General features: G+C 39.1%; 1 non-coding gene across 1 annotated transcript; it reads right to left on the reverse strand.

The window, feature by feature from the left end:
• Positions 1-841: 841 nt before the first annotated feature.
• Positions 842-926, reverse strand: TRNAQ-UUG. The gene has a single exon. It is a non-coding gene; the product is annotated as a tRNA-Gln (tRNA).
• Positions 927-26,442: the final 25,516 nt, after the last annotated feature.

The following is a 26,442-nucleotide window of genomic DNA, read 5'->3' on the forward strand; positions in this document are numbered from 1 at the left end:
ACAGAACAGATGAACATGGGAAAAGAGAAAGGCAAACCGTAAAACAGATTCTTAACTATAGACAACAAACTGATGGCTACTAAAGGGGAGGTAGGTGGGGGATGGGTTAAATGGGTGATGGGTATTAAGGAGGGCACTTGTGATGAGCACTGGGTGTTGTATGTAAGTGATTAATCACTAAATCCTATACCTGAAGCTAATATTACACTGTATGTTAACTAACGTGTTTTTTTTTTAAACATTTATTTTTGAGACAGAGAGAGACAGAGCATGAACGGGGGAGGGTCAGAGAGAGAGGGAGACACAGAATCTGAAACAGGCTCCAGGCTCCAAGCTGTCAGCACAGAGCCCGATGCAGGGCTCAAACTCATAGACCGCGAGATCATGACCTGAGCCGAAGTCGAACGCTTAACCGACTGAGCCACCCAGGCGCCCCAACTAACCGGCGTTTAAATAAAAACTTGGAAGATTAAAAAAAGAAATATTACCATGTAATTCCTAATTTAACAACCCCTCCCAAAAGACAATGTTTTAAAATATACCTAATAGTTTGTATATTAAGGAGGATCAATCTGATAATAGGTGAATTTTCTGGATAAAATGACAGGGAAATTTTAAAATGCAATAGACAAATTTTTAATATACTTCCACTCCCTGTAATAATAAAACAGGTCATTTGAATAAATTTCTGGCAGATGATGGGTAGATAACATTTTTTTATTGAATTTTTTTTAACGTTCATTTATTATTGAGAGACAGACACAGAGCGTGAGCAGGGGAGGGGCAAGAGAGGGGGAGACAGACTCTTAAGCAGGGTCCAGGCTCTGAGCTGTCAGCACAGAGCCCAACGCGGGGCTCGAACCCACGGACCATGAGATCATGACCCGAGCCAAAGTCGGACGCTCAACCGACTGAGCCAACCAGGCGCCCCTAGATACATTTTTAAAGCTGTCAAGAGGCATCGAAAGACAAGATGATGGAGAATTTGTGGGCTAAAATTCAGAGAAAGTGAGGGAGTCATGCGCTTGTGGTGACTTTTCTCGTGGGGTGATAGCTGAAAAGCCTGGAAGGTCCGCAGCATTTTTGACACCCATTTGAGGGTAAGGGGAACAAAAGGTTCTGGCAAACGCTCCAAAATACACATCTTTTCAAGCACACATAAAATATTTACAAAAAGGGATCACATGACGGGCCCTAAAGGAATAGCAACAAATTTCACAATGCTGAGATAACACCGGATGTGCTTTCTGAATGTAATGAACTTCAGCCAGAACTCAGTAACAAGAAAAGATGATTTTAAAACTCCCATGTGTGTTCTAATATAGTACTGTCCCTCAGCTCCCAAACCACCCTTCTTTACCCTGGTTTATGGCGCTGGGATGGAGGCTTTGCAGCCTATCCTTCTGCTTTGACATCTGGTTCCGTGTTAGTCTCTGCCGACAGAAGGAGACTGCAAGGCTGGAGAAGGAAGAGACTTGCTACTTCCTCTGGGCTTCCAGAAACAGCACTGCCTTCTGGTAGCAGCTGCTCGCTCTAATTTGCACCTTTTCCAACACCTGAAAACCAGTTTCATGGCTCCTCGCAGACACTATCAAACAGCCTCTCACATCCTGCTCCTCAGATGTCTAAGTCCTAGAACTGCAGCACTCTTCCTCTGACTGAGCTCGGGAACCAGAGCCAGCTAACACTCCTCCCACCTTGGCGGTTTGAGTTTCAAGATATCAGGACCTTCCTCCAAGCTTGTCAGTTTTAATAATCCCTGCCTCTTCACTTTGTTACCCCAGACCTGGGGGTCGTTGCTGATTGCTGTGCTTGTTACCCGCACCACGCCTTAGAATCCTCTGTTCTTGGGGCGCCCGGGTGGCTCAGTCGGTTGAGCGTCCAACTTCGGCTCAGGTCATGATCTCGCGGTCTGTGGGTTAAAGCCCTGTGTTGGGCTCTGTGCTGACAGCTCGGAGCCTGGAACCTGCTTCAGATTCTGTGTCTCCCTCTCTCTCTCTCTGTCCCTAACCCACTCGCATTCTGTCTCTGTCTCTCTCAAAAATAAACATCTAAAAAAAATTTTTTAGATGAGAACAGATACATAAAATAGAAGACAAACATAGTACAAGAGGACTAAAAAGGTTATTCTTTGAAATGAGAACAAAAACATTGACAAATCCATGTGAAGATTTATTATTAAAACAGTTAGAAATCACAAATTACCAAGGAAATGAATGAAAAAGGAAACATCACTATACATTCTTATGGACATGAAGGGATACTCTGGGGAACTTAATGCCAATGAAACTGAGAACTTAAGTGAATAAATTTCTACAGAATTTAAAACACACACCAAAACAGACACAAGAAGTTATCACAACTCTGAATAGAACTAGTACTTGAAATGGAATTTATTAAAAATCCACAAAGGAATTCTCTAGTCTGAGACAGTGTCATCAGTGAACTCTATCAAACATTTAAGGAAGAACCCATGCTTATCTTAGAATACAATGGACTATCACTCAGCAATCAAAAAGAATGAAATCTTTTTTTTTTTTTGCAACAATGTGGATGGAATTTTGCCATTTGCAACAATGTGGACGGAACTAGACTGTATTATGCTCAGTGAAATAAGTCAATCAGAGAAAGACAAATATCATATGATTTCATTCATATGTGGAATTTAAGAAACAAAACAGATGAACATAGGGAAAGAGAAGGAAAAATAAGATGAAAACAGAGAGGGAGGCAAAGCACAAGAGACTCATATATAGACAACAAACTGAGGGTTAATGGAGGGGTGGGATGGGCTAAATGGGTGATGGGCATTAAGGAAGGCACTTGGGATGAGCACTGGGTGTTACATGTAAGTGATGAATCACTAAATTCTACTTCTGAAACCAATACTACACTGTATGTTAACGAACTTGGGTCTAAATTTAAAAAGAAAAAAGAAAAAAAAAAGAATTCTTCCTGAGAGTAACAAAATAGGAAACACTTTCAACTAATTCCCAACCAACACTGATCAAAATCTGTTGCAGTCTTTATTAGAATGGAAAATGGTAGGCCTACCTCATCATAAACACACATGTAAAAATTCTATGCCATAACTTATTCAACAGTTTATAAAAAGATAACACATCATACCTAGCAGACTTACCAGGAATGCAAAAAACAGAGAGGTTGATAAATTAATCATCCATTCATGATGAGAAAATTTAGGAAACTGGCAATAAATTACAGCAAACATGGAAAGCAATGTTTCATAAGAGTTGAAAACATTTGCTATGAGACTGGGAATAAGATGATTCTTACCGTAACCACTTCTACTAAATGTTGCTTTTGCCCCTTTATTCTTCAATCTTGCCAGCTTGTCTGATTAACTTTGATAATTTATACTATATCCTTTGGATTTCTATGCACAAGAGCACATGTTGACTTCAGGCTTGCAACAAAGGTGGCACTGCAGAGCTGTGGTAACGAGGAAGGTATTCCATACATGGTGCTGAGTTAAACTGGGTGGTGTCAAGGGGGGAATAATGATCCCTACCTCAAGCAACAAGCAAAAATCTCATGCTGGTGGACTATAGAGCCAAATTTGAAGTATTTCTTATGAAACTTCCAATCTACTCAAGATATACACCCATAAGTACTGTGTGTGTGTGTTTACCAAAAAGACATGTACACGAATTTTCATTGCAGTATCATCCATAATAGTGATATGCTAGAAATACTCCAAATGTTTATCCATGATAGAATGAATAAATTTTTTCACAACGGAGCAGGACACAGCAAGGATACTGAACAAACTTTAGCTATATGCGACACCATGGGTGAATCTCATAAATATGATGTTGAACAAAAGAGCTAGGCAGAAAATAGGAGGTGTGGTATGATTCCGTTTATACAAAATTCATAAGACAGTCAAAATTGAACTATACTATTCAGGATGGACACTTTTGTAGTAAAAACATAAAGAAAGTCAAAGGAGTCTATCAAAATTGGGTAATTGGTTACTTATGATAGAGAAGGAAGCATCACGGTGCTGTGGGTAAGAGTGGAGCTTCTTCTGGGGTGCTTCATTTCTTGGTGTGAGTGGTGATTATGTAGCTGTCCATTTTCTGTTTATACTTTCACATGCATATTTATGATTGGGGCATTATTCTGAATATGAGTGATTTTTTGCATGCATAAAAATCGATATATGGATGTATGGTACATCCGTACAATGGAGCATTATTCAGCAATAAAAAAATTAACTATCAAGTTATAAAAAGACACGGAATAACATTAAATGCACATTGCTAAGTGAAAGAAGCCAGTTTGAAAGAACTATATACCATAGAATTCCAACTGTAGAGACAGTAAAAATACCAGTAGTTGCCAGGGGCTTAGGGGAAGGGAGGGCTAATCAGTTGAACAGAGTGCTATTTTTGAGGCAATGAAACTATTCTGTATGATACTGTATGGTGGATACAGGACATAATGCATTTTTTAAAAAAATTTTTAAACGTATTTATTTTTGAGAGAGAGACAGAGCATGAGCGGGGGAAGGGCAGAGAGAGAGGGAGACACAGAATCCAAAGCAGGCTCAAAGCTCTGAGCTGTCGGCACAGAGCCCAACGTGGGGCTCGAATTCACAAACCGTGAGATCGTGACCTGAGACGAAGTTGGACGCTTCACCAACTGAGCTACCCAGGCGCCTCTGACATTATGCAATTTTCAAACCCAGAGAACTGTACAACACGAAGAGTGAACTCTAACGTAAACCGCGAACTTTAGTTAATAATAATATATCAATATTGGCTCATCAACTGTAACAAACATGCCACACTAATGCAAGATGTCAGTAATAGGAAAAGCTGTGTTTGAGGGGGGAGGCAGGTATATGGTAAATCTCTGTACTTTCTCCAAAATTTTTCTGTAAACCTAAAACTGCTCTAAAAAATAAAGTATTTTTTTAATCAGATCGGCTTCAAAGGAAAATGAATATATGGCAGAAAAGAACGTTTCATAAACTTGTTTTCAGAACTCAAAGGAAAAGCCTGAAGATAATGAGAATGTCTATAATGAATACAAACACATCAGTTAGGTGTATCTTAGAAACTAATTAGAAAAAAAGAGGATTACAGAAGGAAGCAGATTGTAGTAAGTAAACAATCAAGAGAGGATGAACAAAATTTCTCCATGTGAGCAATATTAAATAATGTAACGAACAGAAATAGGAGAAGGGGGGGGGGCGCCTGGGTGGCTTGGTCGGTTGGGTGGCCGACTTCGGCTCAGGTCATGATCTCTTGGTCTGTGAGTTCGAGCCCCGCGTCAGGCTCTGGGCTGACAGCTCAGAGCCTGGAGCCTGTTTTGGATTCTGTGTCTCCCTCTCCCTCTGCCCCTCCCCTGTTCATGCTCTGTCTCTCTCTGTCTCAAAGATAAATAAACATTAAAAAAAAATTTTTTTAAGACATAGGAGGGGCGCCTGGGTGGCGCAGTCGGTTAAGCGTCCGACTTCAGCCAGGTCACGATCTCGCGGTCCGTGAGTTCGAGCCCCGCGTCAGGCTCTGGGCTGATGGCTCAGAGCCTGGAGCCTGTTTCTGATTCTGTGTCTCCCTCTCTCTGCCCCTCCCCCATTCATGCTCTGTCTCTCTCTGTCCCAAAAATAAATAAACGTTGAAAAAAAATTAAAAAAAAAAAAGACATAGGAGAAGGGGAGGAGGGAGAGGAAGAGGGAGAAGAGGCGGAGGGGAGTGTGGAGAAGCACTTGTGAACATTTGAGATATTTTTGAAACACAAAGTAAAGCTAAAAATCAAGTCAGTTTCAAAGGAATGAAACATAAGGCATGCATTTGAATTCTTTTCTGCAACATTAAAAGCACTCAAAAAATATAATGATATCTACAGGATTTTGACATGAAAAGATTGTGTTCTTTCTATGGTCAGAAAATGTACTGTCCATGTGCAATATACTTGGCACACAAAATTCAGGTGTGATTCACTTCCAGACTCTTCCTGGAAAATTATAGGTCTCTGGCAATAATGTGGACAGAATTTCCACAGACCCTATTCCTATTTTAATTACATAGAAATGCTGAACAAAATGTAAAACTAAAAATAACATTTACTTATTCAATTATATCCCCTACCACTCACATTCTCATTCTCTCCTGCCCCACTGGTAGTCATGCTGTGTTCAATGTGCACCTTTTATGTGTATGTGTTTCTGTCAAATTGTGTGGGATTGTGTGTGTGTGTGTGAGTGTGTATATATATGTGTGTGTGTGTGTGTGTGTGTTATATATAAAACAAAAATTACTCATAACTTTTCTTTAAAAAAAAAGTTTTAATGTTTATTTTTGAGAGAGAGAGAGAGACAGAGACAGAGCATGAGCAGGGGAGGGGCAGAGAGAGAGGGAGACACAGAATCTGAAGCAGGCTCCAGGCTCCGAGCTGTCAGCACAGAGCCCAACGCGAGGCTCGAACTCACAAACTGTGAGGTCATGACCTGAACCCAAGTTGGACAGTTAACCAACTGAGCCACCCAGGTGCCCCATACTCATAACTTTTCAAAGCTATGTTCCCCCAATATTTTTACATTAAAAAAATTGTAATGTTTATGCATTTTGAGAGAGAGAGAGCGAGCAGGGGAGGGGCACAGAGAAAGGGAGAGAAAGAATGCTAACTCACCAGCTGTGAGCTGAGATCAAGAGTCGGATGCTTAACCAACTGAGCCACCCTGGTGCCCCTTTAATGTGGAGAAGAGTTGGAAGAATTATAGTGTTCACCCATACACTCACAGCCTAGGTTCTAAAATCAGCAATATTTATTCCTTAGCTCTCCACCCAGATATCCTACCTATCACTTATGTATCCAATTCAGAGTCCTATTAAGATACAAGACATTAACATCACCCCAGAAAATTCCCTCGAGAGACTTCCCAGTCAATATCTACCCCTTTCCCCAGTAGCAACCACTGTTTTGATATTTTTTTCACCATAGATTAATTTTAGAATGTCAATTATATGGAATCATACAGTAGTACTCCTTTGCATTACAATTATTTGAGCATGGTGTTTTTCAAATCCATTCATGTTGATGCACGTAACAGTCATTTGATCCTTTTATTAGAGTGATGTTCTATTGCATGAATACATCAGAGTGGGTGGATATCTGTTAATATTTTTTTTAGCTATTATGAATAAGGCTTTCACAGTTTCTCTTCATTATAAGATACTCCTGAAGCTCAAGAGAAAAAAAATCCAGGAGTGCCTGGGTGGCTTCATCAGTTTAGTGTCTGAGTTCAGCTCAGGTCATGATCTCCCAGTTTCCGGATTTGAGCCCTTCATCAGGCTCTGTGCTGACAGCTCAGAGCCTGGAGCCTGCTTTGGAGTCTGTGTTTCCCTTTCTCTCTCTCTCTCTCTGCCCCTCCCTGCTCGTGCTCGCTCTCTCTCTCTCTCTCTCTCTCTCAAAAATAAATAAATAAACATTAAAAAAAATTTTTAAACAGAAAAAAATCCAGAGAACGATTTGTAAATGTCTCTGCAAGCACACTTAGCCAGGGAAAGGGCAGTTTAGACTTACCAGATTAGTTTTTTAAAACAATAAAGTCCATTGTAATATCTCCTGCCCCCCTGGAGATTTCTGAATTCAAATGATAAATCTGTGTCAATTAGATATTTAACAACGGTGATGATACAGAACATCCAAACATTTCAGGTATATAAAAGAACTAAATTTTAAAAAAGAAAAGTGGGGGGTGGGGAGGAAGCGAGTACTTTAAGATCACGATTCACATACTTGGTCTCAGAATCACCCAAAGAGCTAAGAAAGAAGAGAGGTCCAGTCTCCTGAAACTATTACAGGGTTTGGATTTTTTTTTAATACTTCTACCAAATTTCCCAGGTAATTCTAACACCTAATTTTGAGAACTACTGCCTTAAAAATATTATGATATTCTCTAAGTTTCCTAATATAACTGATTGAATTTCCCACACACTACAATTATACTGTACTCTGTAACATAGAAGGCACATAGGGTGTGCTAGGAACGATTCCAAGCACTTTTCATATAATCTCATTTAAGCCTCATGACCGCTTAATGTGATATGGCAGCAGAGTATCGCCCAAGATCATAAGGAATCATGGAATCGTGCTTCGGAGGTTTAACCCTGGCCCAGCCACTTATTGGCCTATTATCACCCATCTGTAAAATGAGGATAATCATAGGGTTGTTCTGAGAAAGAAGTAAGTTAACACAAGAAAATTGGAAATACTGTCTGAGTCCTCAGGAACTCTCCATAAATATTGGCTGTTATCAGCCCCACCATAATCACGGTGGGATAAAAAGAGAACTCAAGGAGGTGGCAGAGTTGCAGAGAAAACAGAATACAGGAGATCCGCTACTCGCTGAGCAATCTCTATAAACCTGGAAAGCTCACTCAAATGGGGGCCAAACCCACCTTCCGCTACTGCCTACAGATTCCTCTTCCAGAAGGGCAAAGACGTGTTTGTCGCAGCTGACCCCCCCCCCCCCCCCGCCAAGAGAAAAGGCATCGCCGTCAATGCGGGCTCAACTCCCTCAGAGGAGACCCTACCACAGCCGCACTTACCTGGAGCGGAAGCGACTGCCCGCAGCGCTCCCAGAATTCCCAAGGAGACTCTGGTTACAGCCACGCCCTTCTGTAAACGGAAGTTCCCGACTGCCTCGCGCTCTTACACTGACCTTTCCAGAACCGTGGGAAGAACTTTGTCTTCCTGGGCAGGAAGGTTGGCCACGTCTTAGAACGTGGCTTATGTTTCACATTCCGGAGCAGTATGCGAGCTTCTTAGTCCTGTCCTTGAAAAAAATGCCTTTTATAATGAATTTGGAAGAGTTCCCTGATCTTCTGTTTCTTTTTGTGCAAGTCTGAGTAGGGTAAGTATTAATGCTTTAAATGTTTGGTATACTTCACCAGTGAAGCCATCTACTCCTGGATTTTTGTTTGCTGGGAGAGTTTTGATTCCCGATTCAATCTCCTTTACTAGCAATTGGGCTGTTCATATTTTCTATTTCCTCATGATTTAGTCTTGGTAGGTTATGTGTTTCTAGAGATTTATCTATTTCTTCTAAGTTGTCAAGTTTGTTGGCATATAATTGTTCATAGTAGTTTCTTACGATCCTTCGTATGTCTGTGGTATCAGTTATAACCTCTCCTCTTTCATTTCTGATTTTATTTCAGTCCTCCCTCTTTTAGCTAAAGGTTTGTTGATTTTGTTTATCCCTTTTCAAAGAACCAGCTCTTAGTTTCATTGATTTTCCCCCCATGTGTCTTTTTAGTATCCATTTCATTTATCTCTGATGTTTGTCATTTCCTTCCTTTTACTAACTTTGGGCTTTGTCCTTCTTTTTACAGTTCCTTGAGGTGTAAAATCGGGTTATTTATTTGAGATTTTTCTTGTCTCTTAATGTGGGCACTTACTGCTATGAAATTCCCTCTTAGAACTTCCTTTGCTGTGTCCCATAAGTTTTGGTATGTTGTACTCCCATTTTGACTTTTCTCAAGGTATTTTTTGTAATTTTATTTTCTAAATTTACATCCAAATTAGTTGGCATATAGTGCAACAATGATTTCAGGAGTAGCTTCCTTAATGCCCCTTACCCATTTAGCCCATCCCCCCTTCCACAACCCTTCCAGTAACCCTCTGTTTGTTCTCCATACTTAAGAGTCTCTTATGTCTTGTCCCTCTCCCTGTTTTTATATTATTTTTGTTTCCATTCCCTTATGTTCATCTGTTCTGTGTCTTAAAGTCATCATATGAGTGAAGTCACATGGTATTTGTCTTTCTCTGACTAATTTTGCTCAGCATAATATCCTCTAGTTCCATCCATGAAGTTGCAAATGGCAAGATTTCATTCTTTTTGATTGCCAAGTGATACTTCATTATATATTATATATATATATATATATATATATATATATATATATATATATATAATCTTCTTTATCCATTCATCCATCAATGGACATTGGGCTCTTTCCATACTTTGGCTATTGTTGATAGTGCAGCTATAAACATTGGGTTGTGTGTGCCCCTTCAAAACAGCATACCTTTATCCCTTGGATAAATACCTAGTAGTGCAATTGCTGGGTCATAGGGTAGTTCTATTTTTAATTTTTTGAGGAACCCCCATACTGTTTTCCAGAGTGGCTGCACCAGCTTGCATTCCCACCAGCAATGAAAAAGAGATCCTCTTTCTCCACATCCTCGCCAACATCTGTTGTTGCCTGAGTTGTTAATCAGGGTATTTCCTTATTTCTTCTTTGAGCCATTGGTTCAACATTTTACACTTTTTAAACATATAAGATCTGTACATTTCAGTCCTTTACCAACAAACACATATATCCTTCAATACCAAAGTAAGAAGTAGCCATTTTACCTCATGCCCAAACTTTGAGGAATTCTAATTTGTGTGCCACTGGCCTTAAGAACAATTACATTTTTTCATGTAATAAACAAATTTTATTAGAAGAATACAAGTATTTTACAAAATCCAAGAAACTAAATTAACAAACATACTTTAAAGGCAAAGAAATGAGAGATGGTCAGGAAAACATAACAGGAGGTCTGTTAAATACATTATCTGCAAATACATACATACATACATACATACATGGAATTAAGGAGACTAGCAGAAAATCACTCAGTTCCATGGCTTATTTTCAAAATCCAAAATTAGTAGGACAAAGACTGTGAGTGGCTCAACCAGGGTAAGGTGAAAAGTACAAAACCAAGTAGCTATGGGCCAGAGGACTCAGTCACAAACACAAGATCTCAGAAAACAAGTGCCTGTCAGACAGACCAATCAGCCTGAAACTACTACCTTCCACCCTATAGTATGCAAATACTATAGTACATATGTTTTGACATATCGTCATAGGTAAAATTTCAGAATCCTTATGTAACCACAAATGCACATACTGTACACAAAGTAAACAACCCAAAATCCAAGCCAAAACCAGTCCCCGAAGAACAAATTCCTTCATATCAATAAATTACTGATGTCATAGGGCTGTTTGTCGAGTTAAAATCAACCAGGTGAAATTAATGTCTCCTGTAAAGCTGCTGTGATTCTTTGAGATTCAGAAACCTATAGACTAAAGGTTAAACAGTGCAAATATAAAACATTATATGCAAATTAAAGAATCAAGAAAAATCCATTTCCCTATTAGAAACATTCTTCCCTTTGAGTTTTAAAATCTAAAAGCATATGAGGACAGTAATCTCAGAATAGAGGAGAACTTCCTCAGCTTGAAAGAGTATCTACAAAAAAAAACCCTACAGCTAACATCATACTTCATGGGGAGAATCTAGAAATTTTCTCACTAAGATCAGGAACGGGGCAAAGGTGTTACCATTCAACACTTTTCAACATCATACTAGAAGTTCTAGCTAATGCGTTAAGATAAGAAAAGGAAATTAAAGGTATACAGATTGGGAAGGAAGAAATAAAACTGCCATTTTTCACAGATGACATGATCATCTATGTAGAAAGTCAAAAAGAATGGACAAAAACATTCCCAGAACTAATAAGTCATTATTGCAAGGTTGCAGGATACAAAGTTAATACAAAGGTCAATCACTTTCCTATATACTAACAATGAAGAAGTAGAATTTGAAATTAAAACATAATACCATTAGCAATCCCCAAGGTGAAATACTTAGTTATAAATCTTAGTTATAACTACAGTTATAACAAAATGTTTATAAGATCTATATGAAGAAAACTACTCTGATGAACGAAATTAAATAATAACTAAATGAACAGAAAGATATTCCATGTTCATCGATAGGAAGACTCAATATTGTCAAGATGTCAGTTACTCCCTGTTTCATCTATAGATACAATGCAGTCACAATAAAACTCCCAGCAAGTTATTTTGTGAATATTGAAAAACTGATTCTAAAGTTTATATGGAGAGGAATAGACCCAGAATAGCCAACACAATACTGAAGAATAAAAAAGTTGTAGTATTGACACCATTTGACTTCAAGACTTACTATGCCACAGCATAGTTACAGTGATAAAGACAGTGGAGGTGTTGATGAAAGAATAGACAAACAGATCAATATAACAGGAGAGAGAGCCAGAAATAGACTAAAATAAAAACAACCAACTGACCTTTGACAGGGAAGCAAAGGCATAACAGTGCATCAGAGATAGTCTTTTCAACAAATGGTTCTGGAACTAGATGTCCTACTGCAAAAGAACGAGAAGGAGAAGGAGGAAGAGGAGGAGGAGGGGGAGGGGACGCAGGGGAGGAGGAGGAGGAGGGGGAGAAAACAAAAAGAAAAAGGAGTCTAGATCCAGACCTTAGATCCTTCATATAAATTAACCCAAAATGTATCAAAGACTTAACTGTAAAATTCAAACGTAAAACTCCTAGAAAATAATATAGAGGAAAATCTAGATGATCTTGAAGATGGCTGTGGCTTTGTAGATCAACATTAAAGAAATAGTTGATAAACTGGACTTCGTTAAAATTAAAAACTCCTGCTTTGTGAAAGACAATCTCAAGACAATGGGAAGATAAGCCACAGACTGGGAGAAAATATTTGCAAAAGAAAGATAAAGGACCTTTATCCAAAATACACAAAGAACGCTCAACACTCAACAAGAAAACAAACAATCCAATTTAAAAATAGGTCAAAGACTTTGACACCTCACCAAAGAAGTTATACAGATGGCAAATAAGCATATGAATAGATACTCTACATAATTTGTCACCAGGGGAATGTAAAGCAAAAGATTATCTTCTCGTTTTTTCTAATCAAAATCCCATCAATAACTTTAAAAAAACAAAAAACAAAAAAAACTGGTATATCCACAGTACTAGTCAACATTAAAAAGAAATAAACTAGAAGAAATTACTAGATTTATGCAATAAGGATGAATTTCACACGCATTATGCTAAGTGTAAGAATTAAGACAAAAATGTACATTTTATGATTATACTTATATGGCATACTGCAAAAGAAAAAAAAAAACTATATGGAAAAAAATTGGATCTATGGTTGCCAAGGGCTGGGGGTAGGTTAAGTGGACTGATGATGTTGTGGCACCAGGGGTCTGTTTCTGTTGGGCAAAGGTTTTCTTTCTAAATAGGACAATTAACTGTCTGGATTTGAATTTGTCTTATCAGTCCACTGTGCTTACTCCAATTATACAATATATAGACTACTGACCGCTGCCAGGCAGTCCATCTAATAACTCATACTTGGGTTGTCCTTGCATTTTTTATTCATATGCAAATCTATTGTACTGCTTCTTAATAAACTTGAGAAAATAATATGTGTTCAGTGAACCCTAATGAGATCCACGGATTTTCCCAGTCTCCCCGTCATTCAGACACAGGGATCTTAAAGAAAGCTGAAAAGGCCTGTTATAGATTCCACTCTAGTATCAGCTTGGAGACCACAGGCTGTGCAGTCAATGTGTTGAACTACAAGTTGTGAAATATGGTTTAAGCCAGGAAAAAGTATCTATTCTTCTCCTCTAGGGCCCTGAATAGATGAATCTGGGAATTTTGGGTTAGAGATAAGCATGGAACCTCCCATGCTTACAGATGAGTGCTCCTCATTCATGTGTTTTTATTAAAAGATTTTATTTAGAACAGCAAAATTAAGGAACATATAGGCATTTCTCACATACCCCCTATCCCAACACGTGCACAGCCTCTGTCATTATCAACATTCCACACCAAAGTGGTACATTTGTAACAACTGATGAGCCTACACTGACACATAATCACTCAAAGGCCATAGTTTACAATAGGGTTTACCCTTGGTGCTGCATATTCTATAGGTTTGGACAAATGCATAAAAACATGTATCTATCATTACAGTATCACACAGAGTATTTTCACTGCCCTAAATCCTCTGTGTTCTGCCAATTCATCCCTCCCCTCACCGACCCCTGGCAACCGCAGAACTTACTACTGTGTCCATGGTTAGGCCTTTTCCAGAATGTACAATTGGAATCATAGTATACTGTAGCCTTTTCAGCTTGGCTTCTTTCACTTAGTTTTTAAGTTTCCTTAGCATTTAAGTTTCCTCTATGTATTTTCATGACTTTACAGCTCATTTCTTTTTATTGCTGAATCATACCCCATCATCTAGATGCATCACAGTTTATTTATCCATTTACCTACTAAAAAACATCTTGGTTGCTTCCAAGCTTTGGCTATTATGAATAAAACTGCTACAACCATCTGTGTGCAGGTTTTTATGTGGATATAAGTTCAACCCATCTGAGTAAATATCAAGGAACACAACTGCTAGATCATTGGGTAAAAGTATATTTGATTTTGTAAGAAACTACCAAACTGTCTTCCAAAGTAGCTGTGTGGTTTTGCATTCCCCCCAGCAATGAATGAGAGTTGCTGTTGCTCTATATCCTCCCTAGCATTTGGTGTTGTCCTTGTTGTAGATTTTGGCCATTCTAATAGGTGTGTAGTAGCATTTCATTGTTTTAATTTTCATTTTTCTGATCACAATGATCTGGAGCCTATTTTCGTATACACATACATTCAAAATACATTTGTCCAAAAACGCATAGCATGTATAATACCAAGAGTAAGCTCTATTGTAAATTATGGACTTCAGGTGATTATGATGTGTCAGTGTAGTTCATTTAGGTCAGTGATCCATCTTGAGTTAATTTTTGTGAAGGGCATAGAAACTAACCTTTTAAAAAAGACACAGAGTTTGGGGAAAGGGAAAAAAGACATAATGCAAATTCTTTAAGCTACCCGTGAGAAGGGAGAGGTATATTCTGCCTTTAAAAATTCTCCTCCCAGGTAGTTTTACCTTAATCTTTCACATCTCTCAGGGCTCTGCTCAAATGTCACCTCATCAGTGACAGCATACCACTCAATATAATTTAGCTAATCTCTTCCAACCCACCCTCAACCCTGGCAATCTTCATCCCCTTACCCTGATTAGTTTTTCTACATAGGCTTTATTACTACCTGACTTACTATATGTACATATATACATATACATGTATATATACATATGTTTTTAATCTTTATTTATTTTGAGATAGAGCATGAGTGGGGGAGGGGCACAGAATCCAAAACAGGCTCCAGACTCTGAACTGTCAGCACAGAGCCTGACACGGGGCTCAAACCCATGAGCCATGAGATCATGACCTGAGCCAAAGTTGAATGCTTAACTGACTGAGTCACCCAGGCACCCCTACATTTTTGTTTTCGTAGGTCTTTTCCAACTGAAATGAAATATTCCTAAGTACAAGTACTCATATTCCCTTTTCCCAGAAAAGTACTTGTCAGATAGCAGGTGCTTTGTAATGAGGTGTTAAATAAATGTGTCCACTTAATTTTTCTGTGAGAACTTGGACTAAGTCACAGAAGTAAAAAAGATCTTTTCAAGTAATGTATTCATAAAAGGAAAAATTTCATGTCAGTTCTTCTAGAGTTAAAGGCTATCAGGCAAAGCTACACTAAGGTGGAATGCAGTAATGAAAAATAAAAGCTGAGGTAAAAAGAAGGTGTAAGACACAAGTTCAGCAATGGCACTGATAGGTTGGTTCTTTCTGTAGTTCTTATACAGCCTCCCTAGATGTATTAAAATATTCATTTTCCAAGAAGCTCATTTGAGCCCCAGTGTCTAGAGTTTTTATTGGAGTTTCATTTTGTGGGCATGACTCATCAAATCATTAGCCATGATGGGGCTGGTATCACCTGCTTCTAAACCCCAACCGTTGTATGGTTAGTTTTTCTGGTGACCAGCCCCCATCCTGATCATCTCACACCTGATCCAACTGTGTGATCCAACTGGCTCATCCTGAGTAACAAGATACTCCTATCAGTTGGGAAAATCCAAGAATTTAGAAGTTACCCCTCAGGAATCCAGAAAAAACACCAGACAAATTATTTACAGATAGGCATTCATCAGAAGATTAAAAAAACAAACAAACGAACCCTACCACAATTCTACAACATACATCAAAACGGTTTTCTGAAAGGGCCAGATAGTATTTCAGACTTGAAGACTATACAAATCTACTCTGTTCTGCCACCACCGTGCAAAAATAGATGATATGTAAACAGATGGGTGTGGCTGTGTTACAACAACAGAAATTTATTTACAAAAAACAGGACCATAGTTTGCCAACACTGATAGAATATCTATTAATCACATTGGCTTATTCATAATCTCAAAGTCTAAGGGATGCCTATCCACTACTTTATTCACACTCAACAATCATTGGCTGAATACTTCCATGTGCCAGGCCTGTCCTAGTCACCAGAGATACAGTAATAAACAAGACACAAGCTTCCTCCTCACATGAAAATTACATTAAAGCAGAGAGAGAGGTGATAAAACAAATTCATGGTCATGGTTTTGAATACTCAACAGTGGTAGGATACTCATACTCCCAAAAATGATCTACAGGTTCAGTGCAATCCCAATCAAAGTCCTAATAGGCGTTTTCATAAAAATTAACAAGCTAATTCTAAAATTCACAATCTTAAAAAAATAAAATCCACAATCTTAAAAAGAACCAACTTGGGATACTTATATGATCTGATCTCAAGATTTACTGTTAAACTACAATAATCATGAGAATGTGGAATTGACAAAGGATAGATATAGGCCAAAGGAGTAAAACAGTCCATGTATGTATGTCAACTAAGGTTTTTCTGCAAATGTGCTAAGGTAATTCAATTGGGAAAGGATAGTCTTCAGCAAAAGGAATTTGAACAGCTGGATATCCATGTGGGAACAAAAGAAGAAACTTGATCCTTAGTGCAAGCTATATACAAAAATTAACTCAAAATATATCATAGACTCAAACTTAAAAAGCTGAAATTACATAACTTCTAGAGGAAAACACAGGAGAAAATTTTGTGATTTTAGGATGGGCCAAGATTCTTAGGTAACATGCAAAAAGCATGAGCCATAAATTAAAATATTGATATATTGGATTTCTTCAAAATTAAAATATTCTTCCCTCCAAAAGAAATCCTTAAGAATGTAAGAAAAAAAAAGCCACACACACACACACACACACACACACACACACACGAGGAAATATTTAAATACATAGATATGATAAAGGACTTGTATTCATAATACTTGAACTACAACTCAGTAATAAGAAATCCAACAATAAAAAGGGCAAAAAACTCTAAAGATACTTAAAAATGGAAGATACATAAATTGCCAATGAGTACATAAAAACTGTTCAACATCATTTGTCATCAGGAAAATGCAAATTAACACTACAAATGCATTTTGATTGATATTGCCAAATGCCCCATAAAAAGTTCTTATCAATTTCATCCCAAAAGTGTTTGGTAATTGTTACTCCTGTATTGCACATGCTAACTCTGGATAATATACCTTTTTTATTGCAACAGGCCATCAGTCATTCTTTAAGGACAGTCATGAAGTTTGTTCTCTGTGTTCTCACGGTACATGGCACATTCATCTACTCTGCTTCAAGATTAAGAGCATGGTCTCTGGAACCAGACAGCCTCATTAGAATCCTAAGTTTGTATATCTTATTAGCTTGCTCAGACAAATTCCTTCACCATTCAGTATTCAATCTCCTCATCTGTAAATGGTCCCTATATCATAGTTACGGAAGGAATCTTCAAAAAAGATACATGATGGGGCGCCTGGGTGGCGCAGTCGGTTAAGCGTCCGACTTCAGCCAGGTCACGATCTCGCGGTCCGTGAGTTCGAGCCCCGCGTCAGGCTCTGGGCTGATGGCTCGGAGCCTGGAGCCTGTTTCCGATTCTGTGTCTCCCTCTCTCTCTGCCCCTCCCCCCGTTCATGCTCTGTCTGTCTCTGTCCCAAAAATAAATAAACGTTGAAAAAAAAAATTAAAAAAAAAAAAAAAGATACATGATAAGAATTCAAAACGGTCTGGAACCTACTGTGTGCTTAGTAAATGTTAGCTTTTATTATTATTTTCATCATATTTCATCATCATTATTCCATTCCGTGGCTCATGGTAGTCCATGGAATTAATAATTAAAATATAGGTAATACGCGCGCGCGCACACACACACACACACACACTCCAAGTAATGCACAATGAACTTTAGATTCTTTCCTATTAAGAATGCTGCAAAGAACTTCTCTTTCCTAGATCTTAGCCTACTTGTCCAATTGCTTCTCTTGGATGAATTTCAAAAAGTGAAAACTGAAACACCAAAGTGTTTCAAAATTCAAAATTTTTGATAGTGAAGTAGCATATTTTCTTACCAAAAGTTTTTCCTATGTTTCCCTTCTCCCAAGAAAGTATAAGTATCCCTGATTCTCCATACCATGATTAATATTAGGTATCACCAATTTTTAAAAACCTTGAGTGAGGGGCGCCTGGGTGGCTCAGTCGGTTAAGCGGCTGACTTCGGCTCAGGTCATGATCTCGCGGTCCGTGAGTTCGAGCCGCGCGTCGGGCTCTGTGCTGACAGCTCAGAGCCTGGAGCCTGTTTCAGATTCTGTGTCTCCCTCTCTCTGACCCTCCCCCATTCACGCTCTGTCTCTCTCTCTCAAAAATAAATAAACGTTAAAAAAATTAAAAAAAAAACCCTTGAGTGACATAATCAGTGGAAAACAACATTAAGAATGTTTATTTACGAATAATATTTTCATATCTTTACTTGCTATATCTATTCCTTCTTCCTAAAATTTGTCTATTCACATTTTTGTATTCATATCCATTATTTCTATTGGGGTTTCATTACCTTATGAATCTCTAAGATTATTAAGCCACTTTCTAGCATATATGTTGTTGACATTTTCAGCTCAGTTTACCGTACATCTTCTACACATGTGTGTATGGTGCCTTTTTCACACAGGGAAATCTAAAATTTTCATACAGACTTGCTCATTGTTATATTTACTTTGGCTAGGGCCCTGCGCACCCGTAACCAGAAGCAACCTTTTGTGTGTGTCAACACCGTTCTCCAGCGTTTTAGAAGTATTAACTCCATTTAACTCTCACAAGCTCATTGGGTAAGTACTATAATTACACCTCGGAAACTCATTCACGGAGAGCAACTTGCCCAATGTGATGGCGCTAGGAAGCGGCACGGCTGATTGGCGAGTCAAGAAAAGGCCTGCGGGAAGCGGTAATGCTGAGTGTGGAGTCAAAGAGAGGGCTGGGGGTGCTCAGTACCTAGGAAACTGTCAATCCCGGATGAGCGAGTAGCCCGTCTCCAAGCTGGGACTCGCGATCCGCCCCCAAACGCCAGGAAGCTCTGCCCAGCCAGAGGGAAACGCAAATGCCTCTACCCCTTGTCCTCCATCCACCATCACTTTTCGCCCTTAACACATAGGGCTGGGACACCACTGGTCCCTCGCCTAGGCTAAGGAGGCCTAGAGTCGCTGCCAGAACTCAAGTCTCACCACTATCTGGGGAATAATGGCCGCAACCTCCCCTGGAGCGGAAGTTCCTGCGACTCACTTCCCAGAACCCAGAACCACACGTGAGACACACCACCCGCACTGCTGAAGAGGAAGTGTTGTCCACCGCACGGAACTTCTGGACTACACTTCCCAGAATGCCAAAGCGGTCTAGGGCTACAGCCCCACTTGCCTGGAGTGGAAGTGCTTCCGACTACACCTCCCAGAATCCTCTGCGGGATCATGCTTCCTCCCTACCCTATTTCTTTTGGTTAATTAAATATTACCTGAGTCACTTCTCCAGCGCTATTAGCGTTTGGCTTTTTTATATTTGTAAAAAAAATTTTTTTTGGTCAAGAAAGCACTAGTACCTGGGGAAAAAAAAAACAAGCAAAGCTTTCCATATGAAAAGAAAATTAACATGTTTTTTAGCAGAAAGACAAGATTTTAAAAGGGACTTGGTCTGGGCTGCATTGTACATCAGACTTAAGGAAGATGGGATGCCAGACTTGGTTTGGCTTGATTGCCTCTTTACTTGTGCCTGTATTCATCTATCTCTGACTGCTATCTGGCACGAAGTATTTATTTCAAGATGCCAAGAATCCATAAGAAATTCCAAGCACAAATCAGGCCATAAAACAGAAACAGCAATGTTATTTCTGACAAATGAAAGGAACTGCACTGGCAAGGAGTTGGAGAAAAGATTGTAATAGGGAAAATGGCTTTTTCCTTTAAAAACTTTTTTTAAGGTTTATTTATTTTTAGAGAGAGAGAGCGGGACAGGCAGAGAGAGAGGGAGACAGAGAATCTCAAGCAGGCTCCACACTGTCAGTGCAGAGCCCAATATGGGGCTCAAATTCAGGAACTGCAAGATTATGACCTGAGCTGAAGTTGGAAACAACCGACTGAGCCATCCAGGTGCCCCTTTCCTTTAAATGTTTTAGTGCAAACTCAGGCTTCCTTTTGACTACTCCTGTGTTGGTCTTCGATATTATATATTTGCTGAGTATTTCTTTTATTCAGGAGGGGAGGTAGGTTGAGATAGGAGATGGAATGCAGGTAACCATGACAAGTGAAACTACAGGAAGTAGTACTTACCACTTACTTCTGGGCAGAAAAAAAATTTTTAATGAAACAATAATGCCAAAGTATTGAGAATAGTAACATCAAACACCAAATGCATATACCTTAAATTCCACGCTTAAAAATTTTTTTGCCACACTGGCTTCACTTACGATTTTCTGAAATATTTTATAGCTACTTCTTGATATTGTTATTTCCTTCCAAATACTACCTATATCACTTAAAAAAATAGTGATATTATATATCCACAAAATCATTACCTTATGGGACAAAATTAACAATTCTTAGTATTATCTAATTTGTATCCCAGTATGAGTTCCTGTTTATTGAAAAATACTTTTTTTTTGAAAAATGCTTTTTACAACTAGTTTATTCCAATCAATATCCAAACGGATTAACCATATTTGATCATCTCATCTGAAGTTCATTTATTCTAAAACTACCCTCCCCAACACACATCATCACCATCATTTTTCATTTCTTCAACTGTTGTAGAATCGAGATGTCAAATTAGGTATCCAAATCTGCATTTTCTATTGGCCTCCTCATACTTTTTCCTCCAAACTTCTAAATTTTCTGTAAAGTAGAATTTTTATTTAAAGGCTAGGTTGGATACAGGGTCATTGGCGGGGTGGGGGTGGGGGGGGACAAGAATACTTCATAGAAGGGACTGGGAATATTTGAATAAGAAACCATATTCCTTTAAACCAATTCAAGTCCTAGAGGCACCTGGGTGGCTCAGTCAGTTATGATCTCATGGTTCATGAGTTTGAGCCCCGCATTGGGCTCTGTGCTGACAGCTCAGAGCCTGGAGCCTGCTTCAGATTCTGTGTTTCTGTTTCTCTCTCTGCCCCTCCCCTTCTCATGCGTTCTGTCTTTGTCAAAAATAAATTTTAAAAAAATATTAAAAAATGAAAAACATTGTCAGGTCTATTGTAGCTACAATAGAGCAAAACCTCATTAATTCAAACTACTCTGATGCACAATTGGGATAATTATATATAATTAATATTGAGTTAAAAGTTCAAATTTTTCAACATAATTTAAGACTTTTTGATTTAGGTTTTGATGATCTATTGCCTATAAATTGCATTTGCATGTTGAATAAAACTGGCAAAACAACATAATGTATAGAACATTTTGAAAAGTGCCATAGAAATAAAACTACTGTAATTCACCATCTTTCATTAGCTTTTTTTTCAGATTTAAAAATTGAGATGTAATTGACATAAAATTATATTAATTTCAGGTGCACAACATAACGGTTCAATATATGTACATATTGTAAAAGTATTACCATAATAAATCAGTTAATATCCATTACCACACATAGTTACACTTTTTTTCTGGCGATTGGAACTGTTAAGATCTACTCTCTTAGCAAGTTTCAAATATACAATTCAGTATTATTAACTATAGTCACCATGCTGTACATTACATCCCCAGGACTCAACTTATAACTTGATGCTTTAATTTTGCACTACTCAACCCATTTCAACCATTCCTCATCCCTTGCCTCTGGCGACAAGTCTTTCCTTTGTTTCTATGAGTTGGTTTTTTGTTTTGGATTCCACATATAAGTGAGAGCATATGATCTATTTCGCCTCAGGCTGGATAATTTCAAATGACTAGTCTTCAAGTTCACAGGTTCTTTGCTCTGCTTGATCAAGTCCATTTGATGTTCTCTATTGTGTTTTTTCCCATCTCATCCATTGTATTCTTGAGCTCCAGATTGTGTTCAAATCTTTTTTGATTTCTTTTTGAGACAGAGAGAGACAGAACATGAACGGGGCAGGGTCAGAGAGAGAGGGAGACTCAGAATCCAAAGCAGGCTCCAGGTTCTGGGCTGTCAGCACAAAGCCTGATGACCCTGGGGGAGGAGTGTTGTGGGTAAAGTGAAACTGTTCTTACCCTCTTCAATGTGTCTATTTTTTGCCCCAAAGTTGTGCTGGAACTTTGCTGGACTCCTGGACTTCCAGAAGGGTACTCTTGTTCATGGGTGGTTGTCAAAATCAATGTTCTATGGGGGGAATGAATGTAGAAAACTCCTGTTCTACCATGTTGCTGATGTCAGTCTCTTTCAGAATTTTATTTACAAAGCTAAATGTAAAAGTGGCAGTATCTTCTTCTTTTCAAGGCTGAATAATATTCCAGTGTATGTATATGCCATATTTTCTTTATCCATGTATCTGTTGAGAGACATTTGAGTTGTTTCTTAACTTGGCTATTGGGAATAGTGCTGCAATAAACATGGGACTGCAGATAACTCATCCTGTTTTCAATTGTTTGGTGGTATATATCCATAAATGGGATCATATTGTAGTTACATTTTTAATTTTGGGGAGGGGGAATTTCCACTGCTATTTTCCATATAGGCTGCACCATTTTAATCCCACAAACAGTGCAGAAGAGTTCAATTTCTCCAAATGTTCAACACTTGTTATCTATTTTTTTTTTAATAATAGCCATCCTGGGGCGCCTGGGTGGCTCAGTCGGTTGAGCGTCCGACTTCGGCTCAGGTCACGATCTCGCGGTCCGCGAGTTCGAGCCCCGCGTCGGGCTCTGGGCTGATGGCTCAGAGCCTGGAGCCTGCTTCCGATTCTGTGTCTCCCTCTCTCTCTGCCTCTCCCCCGTTCATGCTGTGTCTCTCTCTGTCTCAAAAATAAATAAACGTTAAAAAAAATTTAGGGGCGCCTGGGTGGCGCAGTCGGTTAAGCGTCCGACTTCAGCCAGGTCACGATCTCGCCGTCCGTGAGTTCGAGCCCCGCGTCGGGCTCTGGGCTGATGGCTCAGAGCCTGGAGCCTGTTTCCCATTCTGTGTCTCCCTCTCTCTCTGCCCCTCCCCCGTTCATGCTCTGTCTCTCTCTGTCCCAAAAATAAATAAACGTTGAAAAAAAAAATTAAAAAAAAAAAAATTTAATAATAGCCATCCTACTGGTGTAAGTTGATATCTTATTGTGGTTTTTATTTGCATTTCACTAATTAGTGATGTTGAGCATATTTTCATATACCTTTTGGACACTTGTACATCTTCTTTGAGAAGGATCTATTCAAGTCTTATATCCATTTTAAAATCCAGTTATGTTCGTTTTTGCTATTGAATTGTAGGAGTTCATTTTATATTTTATACATTAACCCCTTATCAGATATGTGCTTTGCATGTATTTTCTCCCATTCCATAGATTGCCTTTTCATTCTTTTGATTGTTTCCTTTGCTATGCAGAAGGTTTTTAGTTTGATGTAGTCCCACTTGTCTACTTTCACTTTTGTTAATTGTGCTTTTGGTGTCATGTCCAAGAAATCACTGCCAAGACCAACGTAAAGAAGTTTTTCCCTTATGTTTTCTTCTAGGAGTTTTATGGTTTCAGGTTTTATATTTAAGTCTTGAATCCATTTGTATTTATTTTTGTGAATGGTATAAGACAGCATCCAATTTCATTCCTTAGCATGCTCAGGTCTTTATGCTTAGTGAAATAAGCGAGTCACAGGTCAGAAGTGGCATGATTCTACTTAAATGAGGTTCCTAACTAGTCAAATTCACAGAAGCAGAGATTAGAATGGTGATTACCAGGGGCCAGGGGAAGGGGTAAATGGAGAGTTGTTCAATGGGGCTACAGTTTCATTTATGCAAGGTAAATTAGTCCTAGAGATCTGCTGTACAGCATAGTGCCTAAAATCAACAATACCGTATTATATACCTAAAAGTTTGCTAAGAGGGTAGATCTCATGATACCGCGCGCGCGCACACAGACACACACACACACACACAAATCATAATAAAATAAAAAAGAGAGCAGGAAACTTTTGGAGGTGGCAGATATCATGTCTCCCAGTTTGCCAATAGATGTTAAGGCCAGTCTTCCAAACCCTTTATGTTTGCAACTATCAAGGCTGACAGTCAAAGAGTATATTTCATATATTTTCTCCCTCACCACTGTTGAATTACCCAAAACTCACTGTACTCTTTGGCCTTAAAACTCCCATTGAAACAGAAATTACAGTTGTCACCTGATCAGTCTGGGTCCAATAAGGAGACAGAAACCACACAGTGATTTAAATGGAAATTTAATTTACAAATGATTAAACTTTTAAAAAAGTAACTATACAATATTTTTAAACTTTATGTGGTACAATACTGAGGGTATCGAAAGAAAAACAAACTTCAGCAAACCTCAGACTTTATGAAGAAAAGGTAACTGTAGCCCACTGGATGGCAGAGAATTTTCTGTTTTGCCTGGGTCAGTGGTGCTCCCTGGTTGCTGGTCAAGTTGGAAGCAACATTCTAGGGTGTGGGTGGTTTGTAGGTGAGTTGCAACTGGTGGTTGAATGCATGGGCATGCAGAATGAGGAAGGGTGCAGATGGCATCCATTTGGGGAACAGATGAGTCATAGCCAGTGGCCACGTTCATGGATGGACATAGGGAGTGGGTGTGCCTGTTTTGGTAGAAGGCCTGGAATGTGCAGTGTCCACATCCAGAGGTCCACGGGAATGTGATCAATGGCCTAGAGTTGCAAGATCAGCAAGGGACTGTACATTCTGAGTGTGTGGAGAGTGCAGAGTACGAGCAGATGTCCTCACACCCACACTGCTGACTGACCATGCAGCTGCTACAAAAGCAGAAGACCCCTTCCTCCTGCAGTCTCCTTCCAACGCCCTCTGCTGAGAACACTTAACACTGTGTTTACTGCAAAGGAGAAATGCTCAAAGAAATTTCTTTCATTATCACAGAGTGTGTGTTAAAGGGTGAATTTGGAGCTGAAAGTCAATAAACTGGCACAGTGTCCCTAGACTCAACTGCCATCATTGCCCTTTCAAAGTCCCAGCTACTGGTCTGTAAGTGTTGGGTTACATAGGAAGACATACAGGAGAAGGGTCAGGAAATCAAGGATTGGCCTAAAACAGCACAGAGACACAAAGGAAGACCACACAGTGGGAAGACAGCTGGCTTTCCTACTGGTCCATTTGCAGTAATTACTCATTCAAGGAGCGATATACTACAGCAACCACCTAGCGATAGGTCAAGTCCATCGCCTTCCGTCTCTGGCAGCATCTTTCTAAAGCAAATGTCACAACCTTTCATCAGACTCACTTTCTCCAAACAGAGCATTTCCTATGTTATACATATACCTACCTGGGTTAAACAGTCCAAACAACCCTTGAAACAACACTGAAAAGTGAAGTGTAGAGTAGTGGAGGGGACTACTCCCAGTGCTACTCACGCTCTCAAACTTGTCAGTCAAGGGTCATCCTGTAATGATCTCTAACAACTTGATTTTTTTTTCTTCAAAAAGTATGTGGAAATTTTTATAGGTCTATATCATTTTTTTTTTTTTTTAAATTTTTTTTCAACGTTTTTATTTATTTTTGGGACAGAGAGAGACAGAGCATGAACGGGGGAGGGGCAGAGAGAGAGGGAGACACAGAATCGAAACAGGCTCCAGGCTCCGAGCCATCCGCCCAGAGCCTGACGCGGGGCTCGAACTCCCGGACCGCGAGATCGTGACCTGGCTGAAGTCGGACGCTTAACCGACTGCGCCACCCAGGCGCCCCAAGGTCTATATCATTTTTAATGGTGAAATTTTGTTTCATTTTATGGGGGTACCATAATTTACTCAATCTCTTATTCGTGTATCTTCAGGTTGTTTACAATTTTTTTTATTATTGTAAATATTCTGGGAACATGGTCCCTTCTGAAGTCATCTTTTCCCTCTTGTACAATTACACCCTAAAGATAAATTTTGTGAGGTGGAATTATTAGCTCAAGACGATGCACATTATACCCTTTGATACATGTAGATAAAACCCTCTCCAGAAATGTTGCACCTGTATTTTTTCCCCACTAATTGCTAGTTTTTCCACTCCATTATTGGCATTGAGTTATATTGATCTTTCACTGTTGCTCGCCTGAATTGGTAAGAAAGCAACACTTCAGGAATGGTTTTATTTGCAGTTGAATGGCTGTT

Source organism: Lynx canadensis, chromosome E2, assembly GCF_007474595.2.
Source record: "Lynx canadensis isolate LIC74 chromosome E2, mLynCan4.pri.v2, whole genome shotgun sequence".
Classification (NCBI taxonomy): Eukaryota; Metazoa; Chordata; class Mammalia; order Carnivora; family Felidae; genus Lynx; species Lynx canadensis.